General features: G+C 44.9%; 1 protein-coding gene across 5 annotated transcripts in view; it reads right to left on the bottom strand.

The window, feature by feature from the left end:
• Positions 1-13,979, bottom strand: part of SETBP1 (SET binding protein 1) — a 348,149-nt gene that overhangs the window by 147,466 nt on the left and 186,704 nt on the right. The window lies entirely within an intron of this gene.

Raw genomic sequence — 13,979 nt, 5'->3', positions numbered from 1 at the left:
GGATAACTGCTTTCAAATAGTTTACAAAATTATTGTGTGGATGAGGAAGAAAAATGGCGTAGGTGCAACTAGAGAATTGGGAGATAGAGATTTCGGTGAAATAAATTTGAACTCGATACAGAGTCTAATTTCCACACAGTAAAAGCTATCTAGCCACAAAAGAAGATGCCTGGCCCAACAGGAAGCTCTCCATCACCGGAAACACTCACACAGAGGTCAGATGACCCAGTAGGTAAGCCTGACTGAATTCCTGAATCAGTAGCAAGATCAAGTCAGATAGAGCCTCTTGTACAACTAAAATTCTACATGACACAGAGAAATGCATCTTAAAAGGCCTAACACTGTGCACATATGCAAAGTGACATTATTTCAATGCTGTCTGCACCTGTGTGCACCCCTCTAGAAAGCCTATGTAAGTACTCTGAAGACATTTTGCTTCCCACCCGTAATTCCTGTACATGACCAGCCTTAAAGTTCCCAATTAGAGCAAAATTTGGGCAGGTGTGGAACTCATACTGGCGAAACAGCTAGGTCTTCGTGCACATGACTTCTTGTCTACAGTGAAAAGCCAGCAGACTTTTGTTTTGTTTTCTTTTACCCTTGAATAGCACACAAACAATCTGAAGATAATTTGGGCTCTGCATAAACTCTTCACTCCCGCTCATGCCTAAAATCTGTCAAAATGTTTAAATGTAGAAGGATTATTCAGGATTCATTTTATGAGACATTCGAGCTTAATTCCTGCTGTTTCTTCTCATCCTGGAGTACCCAGGGCTCTCCCCCCGCCCCTTAGCTCTGAGTCTGGGATTCTCATCTTGTAGGTGGGTTTGATTAATATGTCTGTCGATCATGTGCAAACTCCTTTGAGAAAATGAAAAGCAATGTTCAAAAATAATGTCTTTTACAGTTCCCATCTCGAGACGTCCAAGACAAAAACCTGTGACGAGATATGTGACCTGAAGAAGGAGGAAAATGCCTCCATCAGATAGTCTCTTGGTGTTTCTGCAGTAGGGCTCTGAAATAGTCCCATAAGCAGGGAAAGAAAAGAAATGAAAGCCTAAGTTATAGTCCAGGAAATCTGATAAATATTTACAGCCAATTGGGATCACTGATGCCTCAAACACATCATTTTTTCTCAGAAATAGGGCATTTGTAGCCTGCACGAACGGCATGGTTATGGTGACCTTGGCTCACTTCGGGGGAACAGACCTACTCGTGATGACATCAGAAGCTGCCTTCCACTCAAGGGGAGACCGGGTTATAATGAGGCCCAGTCTATTCCAGCCCCACCGTACGCTCACAGGTAGCTGGATGGGGAGGAGGAAGACAGGTAGAGAGAAGGGGATTAAGAGGAAAAAGATAATGATGCACTCAGCAAGGAGTAGTAAAAATAAGACTATACGTGTGCTTACCTAATGTCTTTCTCTAGTGGCCTCAGTATGAATGCCTATCTCTGCTCCATGGTACTGGGGACCACGTCATAATATAAAAAGTCCACCATGGTGTCTGGCCCAGAGTAGTTAAAACATGTTTGTTACAAATTCTCTCCCCCTCGGGTCCCTCTCCCTTCTCCATCAAAATCCTGCTCCATCTCCAAGATCCGGCTCATTCTGCCCTGCTTCTGAGCACCTTGTGGTCTGACGGGTCCCTATGTGTTCCCTATTACATAAAACTGTCTTCACATCTGTAAAGAAAACGCAAGGGAGTTGAATGTTTCTACCCGAGAACTAAATGTAAGGAAGGAAAACAAATAAATCAAGACTCTATTCAACTGTAGGTCTGTTTCTCAAACCAGTTTCCTCGAATGCTTGACAAACAGTAGGCACTTAATAGCATTTGCCAACTAAATATGTATAATTAAAATGTAGATTAACCACAGATGATCAGATATATGAGTGTTTATAGTGTGTTTTATTTCATTTGTGGTGACGTGCCTCTCTTTCTTGACAAACATTTTAGCATCTTGTATTTGCTAAGAATCCTATACTTGAAATCAGAAGACCATGCAAATCGCAAATGTAAGAGAAAGTGGGCAAGTTATAGCCTGTAGGTCACCTTCTCCTGCTGGCTGTTTGCTTAGGCTACTTTGAGGATCCTCTAAATTATAAAAGTTAGATAAGAAATAAAGTCCATTCATTAAAAAATTAAAAAAATAAAGAAATATAGGCATATTTTCCCAATAACTTAATGATATATTATCTTAATAGGATGTGCACAAATATCCCAGAATGCCCCATTTGGACTTCTAAGAAGATTCCTGTGGAAGTGGCTTCCCCACCTGTGAAAGTTTCTGTACCAGGTAGTGAAAAACAGGATCACCTCTTAGATGGAGAAAAACCCACAATGTAGAAGAAACTAATAACATATGGAATTAACAGCCCCTGTGCATTTTACAAAAGTATTCTCATCCTACTTTTAATGTAGATATGAAGTCTGTCCTCAGTTAACTGTGTAACAATAGGTGCCATCTCAACAGTTTAATTTAGCAACCTACTAAGACCCTCACAGCAGAATGTAACACAGGAGAATCTCAGTGGTAGCTCTTCCAAGAGGCCCGTTAGCGCATTTACATCTGGGAGACATCCTAACCACCTCCCCACTCGCTGGGTGATGCTCTGAGGTAGGTCTCTACCGCAGACAATGACCTGAGCAACTAGATCAAGTATTCTTTGTTTGTTTGGTTTTTTGGCTGTTTATTGGTTTTAGGACAGGTTTGAATAGGGATGATAAATAAGGCTTTCATGATAGTTCCTAATCTTTTAGAAGAAGAATGAAGATCTCGGTACAAAGTTAACTTCCTCTTTTGATTCTTCTCCTCCTAGTTTGGCAAAAAAAAACAACAACATTGAAACTTTTTAAAGCCACATGGGCCTACTGTTATCCCTGGAGATTAATGAAAAGATCAGAGAAACACTGGACTATCAGCAAAATTATTTACCTCTTTTTTGAAAGGCTGAAGGGCTGTAGTTTTTAAAATAACAGGGGGGAAAACAAAGTTTGAGAAGATAATCAACTTTCAAATCAATTAAGGCCTAAAGGTAAATGAAATTAGTTAGCTGTGTTTCTTCCAGAATATATGTATATGTATGTATGTATGTATGTATGTATGTGTGTGTGTGTGTGTGTGTATGAGGCAGAAGCTTCCACTTGCTGCTGAGGGGTTAGGTGTGTTGGCAGTACACCTTACACTCTGGGAGAGAACGGGCAGGCCCTGCCTGGGACACAGATCAAGCCGCCTCTCCAGTCCCTAAGAAGAGGTCTTAGAATTAAAGGGGTTAACTGACTTGACCCCCAGGAAGGATCGGCTGTCAACTATTTCTAGACCCTCTCTCTTTCTACCTTTTCCTTGAACCTCCAATTACTCTCAGTCAGTTTCCATGCTCCAAACCTCTGGGTAAGCTGTCAGTGGCATCAATGTCATTAATCTTCAGTGGCCATGTCAATGACAGTCACTGCTCATAACAGTTCACATGAGGGATCATCACAACAGAGGGGCATTAGGCCTTGAGTAGACAAGGTAAGTCTGAGGAAATGAACAGGCTGATTGTCAGCGTTTTAATAAAAGCACAAAGCTCCTTTATCTGCTGCTATATAACTTTTTATTTTGCACCAATGGGAAGTCTATTTCTTTTGGTACCAATTCAATTCATAAGACTTCAAGGAAGAGAAATCTTTAGCTAAAGAATAGAGAGAATGGTATCAACTTTGAAGCACTACTTCTTGGGATTCTGTGAAAAGGTCCCCCCACGCACTGACCAGGACAGAGTGGCCCACATGTGACATCTGATGAGCTGTTAAGAATGCACCTTCACACTGGCAGACCTAACTGGCTCACAGGGCATGAAACCCTGGGCTTGAGTTGTATTCACTCTATTTCTCATCAACTGAAGTGCATGGATGCAGGCTGGACCCATAGTACTTGATTCAATGGCAGCTTGGTACAGAAATCGATCTCCTTTCCTAGCAGAGCAGGGCCAGAACCCTCGACTAGTCCAAGGGAAAAGGGGTGGTTGGATTGAATTGAATTGAATTGAACTTCCACCTGGGTTGAAGACTGAACACTCTAATGCATAAATTCCTTATCTGGGCCCAGAAAACAGTATTTCTTACTTTTTGGTCCAGATCTTTCCTAGTTCGGCTTTACTGCCTTGCACCTGGGTACCTTTATCTTCCTCCTACCCAGCCCCCATGGCCTGGAGCCTGGGTTCCTGGTACTCACGACTGGATATCCTTCTGCCACTTCTCTATGTGGTCTTGGTTTGACCACCTCTCTTTATGCCTTTGACAACCTTCTGCTCTGCCCCTGCCTGGATGAGCCCTGAGCATCCTGCAAACAGTTCTGTTTTCCGCCTGTGCCTTCTCCTGTGCTCAGTGGTCAGAAACTTTCACCCACTCTGGTTGCTCACCCTGACATAACTGATCCTAGCCAGTGCTTGCTCCTGGCTTCTTATCCCGAAGACCCGCCACAGCCTTGGCCTTTGCACACTCCTCCCTGCTTTTCCACCACTTGAACCCAGCAGAGAACAGGGGAAAGCCCTCTGTTCTGTCTTGTCATTTTCAGTGTAGCTTTTTTTGCCCTAAAGGTAGGCATGTCTAGTCAGGAAAAGAATTCCCAGGTAATCTTTTTCATGCTCAGAGTAGCCAGAGAGAGCTGCACACACCTGGTTGGCTGGACTGATGTGCCACTGGGAAGCTGGGGACTTCCCCAGCTGAGAGCAGCAGCCCGTTAGATGAAGGAGGTCTAATTTCTGTGTGTGAATGACTCGTGGCCTCAGATGAATGGTGCTGGGCTCTCTTCAGTCATCAAACACTTCCTAAAGGCCCACTGGGCACCAGGCACTGCGTGAGGTAGGAGACTTAAAAAGCCTCCTTTTAATGGGCACCTACCTTGTATCAGGCACTTTACATCGATCGTTTCTAACCCTCCCAGTAACACTCAAAGGGAGTTCATGTCCCCCCTTGACAAAGGGGAAAACCAAAGTTAAGCGATTTTCTCAAGATCGTACACCCACTAAAATAAAGAGCAAAATTCACACTCAATTCTATCTCTCCCCGAAACTCCACATTCTTCCCAAACAGCACATGGTAACACTGCTCACTCATTCACCAATGACTTCTTTCCTTTGGAAAGCATTCCTGAGAGCACGCTGCAAGTTCAGTGGTTTCTGCTAAGTTCACTGTGAGCAGATCCCTCACCGGGAATTTAGAAGGGCGCTTTTGGAGGAGCTCAGTGAGAAGTTCCTTGGGGCGTATGTAAGCTGTCACTCATGTGTGACATCAGAGAGAGTGGTTAGGTTCCTTTCAATGAACAACAAAGATAATAGTAAAAGGTTCAGTCTGGTAATCTTTCAAAAGTAGTGACCGCCAAGTTCATGAAACTCCCTGAGATGAGGTTTTCTCCTTATGTCTCATGGGTGCTGAAGGTCAGGAGGAACTGGGTGCACCTGACAGGTGACAGGACCCTTCCTGTGAAGGCATCTGTCTAGACCAGAGGGCCCCAAATTCTAACCACCCTCGTTTTATTTTAAATTAAAACCACTTTGATACAGGAATATAGAAGTATGCCATCCAACTAGGAAAAATATGAAAGCATAAAAAAATGCAAGTGGAAGGCTTTGATACAAGTGGGTTAAAGAACATCTCAGACAAGAGTAAATAAATATTTAAGTAGTCGATGCCCCAAGCAGTGAGCCATGGGAGAGTTATGTCTATTCTTAAAAACCTTCATTTATATTCTTTACAGTCTCTAGAAGTCTGATCTCTACAGGAATGGGATGAAATGAAATGGAATGGAAAGGGGTAAATACCAGAGCTGGAAGGCTTCCTAGACATCATTCAAGCACACCTGTCCATTTGGTACCTAAAGAAACTGAGACACAGCGTGACTGGCAGCCGCATCTGTGGCTGCTGAAGGTTCTGAAGGAAAGCTAAAGGCTGATTCAATTCCACTTGTGTGAAACAGACATCTGAGGCCATAAGGAAACTGAGACACACACCTAGGTAGGCACTGCACTCATGACATACTGAGAGACTCAGATTACCCAGGTCATTTATTTTTGGAAAGACCTCTTCGAGATGCCAGCAGGGTCTAGTGTAATGGGCTGGAAGGAGTTTGATTCGAACAAGAGGATGTATCATCTTTTGGCAAACAGAAAAACTATTTCCCTCATGGCATCCTTGTGAATTACTCAGAGTTGCTGAGAAGATTCCAGTTCCATTTCCCAATGACGTTTTTCTTTTCTTTCTATTGAATTTATCGGGATGACATTCGTTCATAAAACTATGCAGCTTGCAAGCTTACAACTCAAAACCACATCATCTGCACACTGCACTGTGCATCCATCACCCCGGGCAAAATCTCCTTCTGTCCCTATATCCCCCACCCTTGCCTACTTTTTCTGGTTTCTGAATCTACAGTGAGTTTTAAAAGGTTCTTTATTGGGACCCAATGTTGCCATTGGAATGACTTGCTGTGCCCAGGGTGTTTGCTTAAGGCGGAGCAGGGAGAGAGGAGACACACGGGGTGCAGTGACTTGGAGACATGCCAAGCTGGAGAGGTCTTACACATTTACTGAGAAAGCACGAGGTCCCTTGCACCCATCCTTAGTATTCTTATGCCAGGTGAGATGAATATCGCTCCCTCCGTGGCATGCTCAGAGGTTATCTAACTTTAACAAGGTCACAGAACTAACAAGTACTGAAGCTGAGATTCATTTTCAGGGCTTGCGCCTGCCCCCCAAAGATTCCTCTGCTATACTCTGTCCCCTCAGGTGCCACTCAAAAGCATCCGGAGACTGGGTGCTAACAAGGCTCGTGGGAGTAGATTTCTGTCGCTGGGAAATACTTCCCAAATAAACTGGAAGTCGGCCTCTTCAACCAACTCCCATTGGTTCTAGTTTTCCTTCAGGGAACAATTAATTCAGGAGAAATTCTACATCTGTTCTGTAGGTAAAGCGAAAATATATAGACACCACCGGTAAGTATGCAGTACCATACACCCTGCTGTCTTACAAGCTTCGGACTAGAGAGCGAAGAACAAAAGGGGGAGGGGCTTTGGCGTCTGCAGGTCTTAGTGAATCCCTGCTGCCACTTTACCCCTAAACTACTGAGAACTTTTGGCAAATCACTTAATCTGCCTCCGTCTCCACTTTTTCTTCTGTAAAGTGCAGTTAATTTTCCTCGGCCTGTTTCACAGGTGCTCACCAAGTATAAGAAGGCAAAACTGCTACATAAATGTAACCTGTTTTTATTGCTATGTATGCTGTCAGTGGGTTTGAGAGAATGATCCTTTTCATTCTCCAAGGCAAGGAATGAAATACCTTCTTAAAAAGTCTGTGGCCACAACTTCTGGTAGATGGTCCAGTATCTGGTGGAGATGAATTTAATCCATAGAAACCCTGATTAGCTAATCTAGACTGATAAGATATTTCAGAAGAGTGAAATCATTAAGTTTGGCACAAGGGCCATCCATGTCTCTTAAAACACTGGATTGTTTATTGCCTTTCTATTCTTAAAAAGATGCTATAGAGGAAGATGAGGAAGGGTATTTGCAGCAAGAGGCAAGTTCATTCCATGGCCAAGCTCTGTCAGTGATTCTGAGACCCGGTCTCGAGGGGGCACACACACAACCACAGCTCACTGGCACTGCTTTTGATGAATGCAACTTGGAGCACGCCCCTGCTCATGGTGGGGCTGTGTCACCAAGCCAGAGCTGTCCTCGGAGGTCACGTGTGAACACATGAATCTCCCCAGAGTCAAGAGATCCCTGAATACCGTCCAAGTCACGCTGATGAGGAGGCCAGATGTGGCAGCTCCCTTTGCCACTGGCGCTGGAGCACCAGTGCCGAGCACACATGGCATGATTTGACGCCCTCTCCTCCATTTAGTGCTTCCTCCGTTATCTGGCGATTTCGGAGGGCCATTGCTGTCCCCGGGGGGACTGCAGGAGACAAGCTCTGCCTCTTATCCGAGAGCCAGAAATGTTATCTGAACAGCTGCCGCCTGCAGAATGGCTGGTGTCAAACCAAATGCACTGGTTGGAGTGCATCTTTTAGGGGAAACAAACATGTGTACATACATACCCTCGTACACACCACACACACACACTGACACTCCTGACATGAATTAGGTGCAAGGCTGCTGAAGCCCACAGCATGAGCCCTGACACACTAACCTGACACACTACGGACCTATGCCCCATCCCCACCTGATCTCATGTCTAACTTCCTGTCTAAATCAGGACCTGCCCTGACTCCGGTGGACAGGGAGCCGACAGCAGTTGGAAGGGAGGGCTGTGAGCCAATGAGCACTCACTTGGAAGCACTGGCAGCTGCCTTTGAATTCAGAAGCATCCTTTCTTCCCCAGGCAAAGGGGCTTTATCCCAGGCTCCCCCAAGGACGAAGAGGCAGGTTAAAAAAAATACGGTGACACAAAGGTTGCTTGTCACAAAGCAGAGGGAAGAGAATAGCTTTCCATTGTCCTCCAGGCTCTGGCCTCAGATGACAGCTGAGCACAAGTGGAATCAAATCAGCCTTTAACTCTTCGTCTGGGTGCCCAGCAGCCACAGATACAGCTTCTACTCCAGCTGTCAGTCGGGCCGAGCGCTCAGTAAACGCCCATGATTAGCGCCTTCCTCAATTGAGAGTGTTAATGGAGAATCACAGCTAACTCCTCCACGGAGCCGGAGCCACACACCCATTAATTTCCACGGAGCCAAATGTAAACAGAAAATGAATGTTCCTGTACACTCTCCAAATTTTCCTTTCCCTGCTACAATGGGGGTGGGGTGGGGAGGGATACCTTCCTCTCTTATGATCTGTTCCCATATTCAAAATGATACGTACATTTACCATCTGACCAACGGGTTCACAAAGGGAGACAATGAAAGCCCCTGCACCCCACCCCATTTGTCAGTATTTAAGGCTTAATGAACTCTTGGCGCGTCCTCTCCTCCCAGAGCTTCATGTCTGTTATTATTTTTTAATGGTGATCTGTCCGATGCTCCAACATGCCAAGAAGCCCTGCTCGTAATCAGAAATATATATGTTTATTTACGAGTTGGGCAATTTACAGAGGGGTTTGCTGGAAAGCGCTACATCACTAAGAACTACCACACCCAGCTGTGCTCTTTGTATTTAAATCCTGGGCATTGTCCAGTGAGAGGGACGCTGGGTCCAGCCTGCCCAGCCTTCTCCTGCTTCTGTATCAAAGATAATCTCCCTCAGCTGTATGTGAATCTGGAGGGAGAGGAGGACGCTTAGAGCTCTCAGCCTTTGGGTGCAAAAGATTCTCTACAAATGCACATTCAGAGTAAACAAAACCCATCAGGCCCCTGCAAGAGTCCGAGGCCTGATTGCACTAAACACATCACGATGGAATCTACAATTGGCAAAGTAATTGGTGTTATTACAGCTGATGGGGGATTTCTGATGCTGCCCAAGCTCTCCTTTGAAATAATACTCAGCCATTTAATTTGTCCAGCTCCCATGTAGCTGATTGCTCTTTTCTGCTGGAGTTTATCAAGAATAAAACACGCCGTCTCTCCAGACGCCTGCAGGCTGAGATTTCACAGGCGTTTCTTTTTTCAACATCCCCTACTTCTCTTAGGATCCCGTGTTTCAGTCGCCTTTTGTGCGATGCCAATAATGCAGTAGGTTGGAGGCAGGTGGACCAAACTCTGATCTAATTCAAAGCTGTGTATTCCTAGTCTCAATTCCAGAGGTACTTGAATACTCCTACTGTAAAAACCATACAACACTGGCGAAAGACACAGAAACCTACAAAGATTTGGTTGCCCTGAAAAAGGCGCACAAAACGAGTTAGCTCCAAAAAATGGGACAAGTAATAAAGACATTTTCATTATAACCACAAGATCAGAAAGCAGAAGGGAAATAGAGTTTGCATATGTGCATTTTTGCTTGGGACGTCCACTTTCACCCTGGCACACAGAAATCCCTAGAAAGGACTCTACAAATAACTTTTTTTTTCTGGAAGCACATCAATTTTTTTTTAAATGATGCTCGTCCCTCCATCCCCATCCCTCACTTTGGCACTTCTGTTCCAACTCAGAAGGAGCACAAAAAACCTAAGTTTGGCCAGCTGTTGTTTTCTCATGGTTGAATCAAGTCTGACTTTGGGGCAGAGTTCTCATTCCCATAACTTGCCCTGTCCACATGTGGGGATGGACTGCCTACTGGAGACGAGAGTCCTGTGGCCAGGAAGACTCCTGTCTGCAGGTACCATCTCCATCTTGTGGTCCACAAAACCCAGAACCCACATACTACTGAATCACCTCTTGTCTATTTTTTTATACAGGGACAATGGAATTTATGGCTGTGAAAGTCATATACAAGAAGCCCCCGAAGTCCCCATTTTCTCCCACAGTCTCCTGAACAGCGCCTACGGAGACGCCCTTTGGTACACTTCCTCGCTAATTTTCCGGGCAGTACATCACAGTGCCCATGATTCTTCTACAGTTGCAGCCCAGGTGCACGTCCAGCATTATGCTGAGACCAGTGGACCCAAGGCAGCCATTCAGATGAGGCGATACTCTGGTGGATGAAAAGCTCTCGGGACATGTGTTTAAAATCATTTTTAGTACTTCCGAGCTAGTCCTCCCCCATGGGAAAGAGACAAAAATGTTAATTCAGACAGGGCCGTAGATGGTGAGAGAAGGAAGCAATCCATGAAGGCAGTTGTGGGTGTTCTCATCTCCCCGTCAAACTGTCCCTATCCATCCCTCAGCCACTCTCACCCATCTCTGTCCTGCTGCAGCCTCTTCAAGGGTCATTGTCACAGTGCTGGCCTGTCTGTCACTGCTCACTTAGACTGGCAAGTGTCAAAAAGAAACTGGTGGAAAGATCGGGCAAGATCTAGATTCCCATTTGTCAGTTATTTATTTTTCCCTTCTTTGATAATCTCCAATTCTAGTCAGACTGTCTCAGGAAGCTACAATTTCTGCGCTAACCCTGACTCCAGTGGACCAGGTTGACTTTCAATCATGTAACTTTTAAGAATAAGAAGAATTACTGTATTTGTGAAGTGCTTACAAGATGTCAGACACTGTTCTTTGGCTCTGTAGTGAATCCTCCTCAAACACCTATCAGGTATGTATCCTGTCACTAATGAGCAACAAGGTCAATAACTTATGAACGTCTCTCCATTCAGGGCAGACCTGTGACTCAGACCTGTCAGTCTGAGCCCAGAATCACTGCTCCTAACTCCTACATGATAAAGTAATGTTGCTAGATGTTGGACACAGCAGGGTGGGAGGAATCTGTGTTATGTTACTGAATGAGCATCAGTTTTTACTGTACATAGGGATAAAGATTACAATGACATCACAAAGCTTTCTCGTCTCATGTGTCATTGGCTTGGGACACCTGCTGGAACCACAGTTCTACCAGAGGCTCTGACACACGTTTTGAGAAAAGTGGGAGACAGAGAAGGAGGATCACGTGCAGAACTGGAAAGGGAGGAAGGGAACGGTCATCATCAGGGAAATACCGGACAACCGCGGTGGAGGCTGTTTGCAGACGTGGTAATAACCTCCCAACACAAGCAAGCAGATGGCTGGAAGGCGCCGTTGTGAGCTGCAAGCTGTTCCACTATGAGGGGCCCCTCTCTCTGAGGGTCTCTTGATACCTCTCAATCGATCCTTTTGTTTGGTACAAGATGCTGGGGAAGGGGTTGGGTAGATGGGTAGGGGGGACAAGAGGGCTAAAATGTGAGCTGGGCAGTGGGATTGGAAAGAACCTAAAAAGCGAACTTCCTTATTTGTTGGAGAGGTGGGCCATACTTCTCAGGAGGCAGGTTTGAAACTACCTTGCTAAAGCAATGATGAAGAAGACACTTTCTTTCAAGCCCTAAAGGTGGTCTGTGAATTTGCATTTTCTGTAGGCGAGTCATTCGTGGACTTAAACATGTATAGAACAAAGTTATGCATCATATTACAATGGAGAGACAAGGAAATCTGACTCTATAACTCAACCTGCTAATAAACACAGATACCTGAGATTTATCATGAAACATCAATGGCAGAATTACAACTAAATGAGCAGAATCACAGGATGATTTTAAAGAAGCTCAGATTGAGACTTCTTTACCAGAAAGACCATAGGGAAAAACAGGAATAGAAAAGTAGAAACATGGACGAATCACAGAGTAATTAAGCATTTTGAGTCTCAGGAGAGTCACCGAAATCATCGAACTCTGCACCCTTGTTGCTGAGTTTCTTGTTGTTTTGTTTGTTTGTTTGTTTGTTTGCCTGTTTGTTTTAGATGAGAAAACTATAGTTGAAAGAGAAGAGGATGATATCCCAAGTGAATCTCCAGTGGTTGGCTTCACTTCTCTTCTGAAAAGTTGAGCTCAAATCAGATTTTAAAAGGCTAACTCAGTTTTGAATACACCAGTAGAGATAACTTCTGCTGACTCCTTGGATGAAGTGGAAACACCTCTCCTTCTGCACACGAATAACCCTGCCCCAGCACCCACCTGCCACCTATCAATTTCTCTGGCATGAATGTCTACACATTAGTTTGTTTTAAGTTGGGTCCACCTGCACACAGCCCTCAGATGGTCAGAACATCTTGGGAGTAACAAAATAGTCACTAAATTCTAAACAGATTTAGTATCCCAAGAGAACTTATTAAAACTTCAGAATATTCCACTGAAAGACCAGACACTCTGGAAACACCTGGAGAACTTCTCTCCCCAGGAGCAAAGACCAACGCTGCCGCTGCCCCCTGCCCCAAATCCTCCACAACCACCATCAAAGCCGGCAGTGCAAAGAACTGTCGTCTGAAGCTGCGGATTTCATGTGAGAAGAATCAGAAGGGTCAGTTTGGGTTTATAAGTGCTGGGTATACGTGGGCTCGTGAGCCAATTATTTTGTTAAAACTGATCTTTTATTGTCACAGATGTCCATGTTCAGAAAAAAAGAATTAGGTGCGTTGCCTTAGGGATTATAAGGAAAGATCCATGTTTCGTGTAGGTTTCCTACAAGTAGCCAGAAAGACATCTTTACAGGTGGAGCCACATTTTTTTTTTGGCAGGGGGAACATTATTCATAACACAAATATATTCACATGAGCTCACAGAAGGAGGCAAAGAAAAGCAAGAGTCCAGATCCTGCCCTTTTAATAAACTAGGGAACTGCCTAATTCGAACAGAGCTTCTCAAATGATTTCTGCTGAATGACTTCGGTAAAGTACTGTAAAAGGTAAGTCAGCAGGAAAATGGTCACATGATTGGATATCACCGAAACATCAAAGTTGCTATAAACATTTCTGAACACTCTCTGTTTCCAGGTACATCTTATGGTGAACCAGTAACCCACACTTGACAGGCTGGCCCTGGTCTGCAGTCCGTGTTCGGAACAGTGTTGCATCAGAGAGCAAAGACACAGGGCAGCCGACAGAAGGCAAGTCGAAGTAAGGCCTTGAGAAAAGGCCTGGATTTACTACACAGGAATCTGAGCAAGGGAGACCCGCGGGGGGTCAACCTTGATCCTGAAGACAAGGGCATTAGGTGCGCTAGCCAGGGAGATGCATTCTGCAGTGGGGTGGCGTCAGAAAGCTGGATCTTCTTTTGATATCTTCTAGAGGCCGGAAAGCATATCTAGGTGTCAAGCAGAGGAGGCCAGGAACCCAACACCATCACTGACTAGTTTAAAATATTGGGCAAATCTCAATGGCTGAGTGGAAATAGCAGGAGGTGAGCACAGTTGTAGGCTTCACAGAATCCATGCTCGGCCATGCTCCCTGAGCCTGGACCATGGTTTGCTCCTCCGTGAAAGGGCAGGAGTGAGAAGTCTGATAAGCAGGCGAGGGCAGGGTTCGGATGCCAGGGGCCAGGGAAGCACATGGCATGTTCCTGACGCAGGGTAGACACAATTTGAACGTGGGGCCCTGTCCCTTCTCTCCTCAACACGGGCTCTGCACTGTTGTGTTATTTGTTTGTTTGTTTTAGAAAATTATGA

The sequence above is a fragment of the Sturnira hondurensis genome, unplaced genomic scaffold (genome assembly GCF_014824575.4).
Source record: "Sturnira hondurensis isolate 20B ecotype Veracruz unplaced genomic scaffold, ASM1482457v3 Scaffold0001872, whole genome shotgun sequence".
NCBI lineage: Eukaryota > Metazoa > Chordata > Mammalia > Chiroptera > Phyllostomidae > Sturnira > Sturnira hondurensis.
The sequence above is the reverse complement of the archived record's forward strand: the minus strand, read 5'-3'. Positions and strand labels throughout refer to the sequence as shown.